Here is a 3,253-nt window from a genome sequence, read left to right as displayed (position 1 = left end):
AGGCACATCTTTAGTCTACAATCTGTCAGCTTGCCGATCCAAGATGGCGATAGGTTTTTTCTCACAGGATTCCATCTCCTGGACATTATCTATGGAATATACCCTGGGTGGCTCATCAGTAACCTTGCGAAGCATTCCTATCTGATGGACTGGGCGTATAGTTTCCAAATAAGGTGGTAAGCTCAACTTACCAGCCACGTTGCCCACCTTATGAGTAACTTGATACAGTCTAATATATTTTGGGTTAAGTTCTCTTTTTGGGTGACTCCGTTATGAACATTCATTCATCAATTTGAACTCTGAATGTCGATGTCGATTATCTGTATATCATTTCTGCCGACTCTGGGTTGTTAGTCAATAGTTTGCTTAATCCTGTTCGGCCTACCAGCTTAGTCTTTTTCCCAACAGGGGGATTTATACGCTCTGCCTTACAACATCTTGTAGGGGGTCATCTGGATACTGGAACGGTAGCCCTTCTCATAGGCAAACTCAATAAGTGGTAGACAGTCGTCTCAATTACTCTTAAAGCCAACCATATAGGCCCGCAATATACCTTCTAACGTCTGATAGTATGCTCAGTCTGTTCAGCAGCTCGAGGGAAAAACTGGGGTACTAAGATCTACCTGTGTTCCCAATCTCTTCTTGGACTGATGTCCAAATGTTAATCATAATTGAAGTCCTTCTATCTAAGATATTATTTGGGGAAATGTCAAGGAACCTTACTACCTCCATGTTCTATAACTCCACCTAATTTCAGCTGCATAGGTGCTCTTGCTTGAAAGCAAATGGGTTGATTCGTTAGCTTACTCGCAATAACCCGTATAGCACCTTACTCTTACAGAGTATAAAATAGGTTCATAACAATGTTGATAATTTGGGAACTGTTAGCCTCGTATAGTCCTTCTCGACTCTTTTCAGAACCTTAACTGGCACTCTATCTTTTGGGTTCCCCCTTTTTTCCCATCCTTAGGGTTGGCTACTGAATAATGTTGCAGTCCCCTCATATAATGGCTCTTGTAGTCATTCTGTGCTTTGTCTAGCATGATTTGGTATAATTCTGAAGAAATTTTGGCATATATACTCGCCATTCTGTAGTAACTGGCTAGTTCTGTCAGTTTTATTTAAACTCTTTCACAATTTCCCTTACCCCTGCTTGTAATCCTCTAGACCCATTATCTTGTGTCATTCTTTACCTTTACAAGATTATGAGAGGGTACAAGAAATATCCCAGTGCTACCTCATTAGTTCTCATGTCTTACCTTGCCTTTTTCTCCCTTATACTACATTCGATGTTGGGGTAGATCTTTGGTCCAATCGTGGCCATGTCTTACCTCACCCATAGTACTAATTCTATCTCGGTAGTTTGGCTTAACCTATTTTTGTATCTCTCGGTAGTTAATTGTAACTTGGGCTCCTTCGCCTGGGAATATAGTTGTGGAGACTCCGTAAGGTCCAACAACTCTTTTACCCTACAATTTTACACCTTCCCGGCTGAGTAGGTAGCCTTTTATCAAAGAAGCAGGGGCTAATATCATTAATCCACAAGTAATATTCCCTCCAACGTCATCTGGCGCTGGAGTGCAAAGTGATCTTGTAATCCTGGACATACAGTGGAATATTTGACCTTGGGTATCACTTCCTGTCATCCGTAACTTACATCAGCTGGTACCCTTACATTTTGGGTTTTGCTATTTCTCGCCCTCAGAGTTGGCTGCCAAGTGGTGTTGAAATTCCCTCGCCCACTGGCCCATATAGTCATTCTGTGGTTTTCCTCTCACTAACTGGTTCTATGTTAAAGAGCTGTGGCATTTGAGTGCGTCATTAGTTAGCAGGTAGCTAATCCTTCTTGTCTTGCTTAAATCCTTTTTACAATACCCCCCCACGTAATGTATAGTACTCCGGGAACATAATCTTGTGTTGTTTCTCCGTCGCTAGTTCAGATTCTTCCATCTCGCGCGATTATACCAGCACTAACGCATTAAGTTCCATCAGAATTTTGAAGTTAAGCATGCTGGAGCGAGAGTAATACTGGGATGGGTGACCTCCCTGGGAAGTCTTCGTGTCGCGTTTTATTGTAACCCTTTCCACAATGTGCGGGGCACTCAACTTAGCTCTAAATTTACCTCAGCGTTGTCTAGCGAGTGTTTATGTTTCGCCTTGTCCTTCCCTCTGTTATCTTTCAATCGGCATAGGGGTAGATCTTTAGTTTCACCACGACCATGTCCCTTTTTGGTTATTTTAGTCTAGCAGGCTGTCATTATCCTTCGTAATGGCTCTTGAGTTGGTCGATATCCTTTCATGGTTACACCTTTTTGTTTTTATACGCCACTGCCTTCTAGTGTTATGTTGTTCAAGGTCTCATCACAACCTTATTAACGCTGTCTTATGTAGCATTCTAGTTTCCATCCAATTATTGGTGGCTTCCGGACCTTTCTAACTTGGTTCGGCAAAATATTTTATTGAAGTTTAGAAGTCCATCTCAAATATATTGCCATATTAATTGCCTCCTCCTACTTTGCCATTTTCTCATTAACTTCCCCCCTTTAGAGGGTACTCGTACTTTCATCTGCCTGTACCTTGCTTTATGTCTTTACGTCTAGTCTCAATTTTTCCCAATCTCTTTCTCCAATCTACGTGGTACTGCATCAGGTCCCTGTCTTCTTGTATTGTTTTTACAACCTGACCATCCGCGTATGAAATCTTGGCTAAATTATGAAATGACGAAAACCTTTTCATACATAGTGCAACATCTCATCTGTTACTCTGTACTTGAGTAATGGGACCCATGAACTAACTTGCCCAAGGCCACATTCTACTTATCCTTATTAAAGTTGATCTACCCTTACAGTCGTTCTAAATTTCCTTTTAACTAGGACACATTTGTATTTCGATGTTCATTGTCCAAGATTCTCTTGGAGTAGTGTCTTTCCCAACCTATATACCTTGTTTCTTGGGACGAATAGAAGTTGCGACATTTATTCCTTAAGTTTTCCATCCTCGTCCCTTAAGGGTTCCATCATTTTTGGGGCAACGTTGTGTACACGCGTTATTTTTTTTTGTATCTTGAGCTCCATGCTTTTACTGTGTTCTCAACGTAGGCTTTTAACTTAGTCAACGCATACTAAGTGTGCCTTACTATTGGTCCCACTTTATCCCTGTATACTCGTATCACACTGTTCAATTCATATTTAAAAATCCCCAAGTAAAGAGGGTGTCCCTCATCGATGACATGAAGAGTATCTCTTATAGCTTT

General features: G+C 41.2%; 1 pseudogene; it reads left to right on the top strand.

Annotated features, from left to right (window-relative positions):
- The first annotated feature begins 1,951 nt into the window (after window positions 1-1,951).
- Window positions 1,952-2,071, top strand: LOC129897980 (5S ribosomal RNA; annotated as a pseudogene).
- Window positions 2,072-3,253: the final 1,182 nt, after the last annotated feature.

This window comes from Solanum dulcamara, chromosome 7 (assembly GCF_947179165.1).
Source record: "Solanum dulcamara chromosome 7, daSolDulc1.2, whole genome shotgun sequence".
Lineage (NCBI taxonomy): Eukaryota > Viridiplantae > Streptophyta > Magnoliopsida > Solanales > Solanaceae > Solanum > Solanum dulcamara.
Note: the sequence above shows the minus strand (reverse complement) of the source record. Positions and strands in the feature narration are given on the sequence as shown.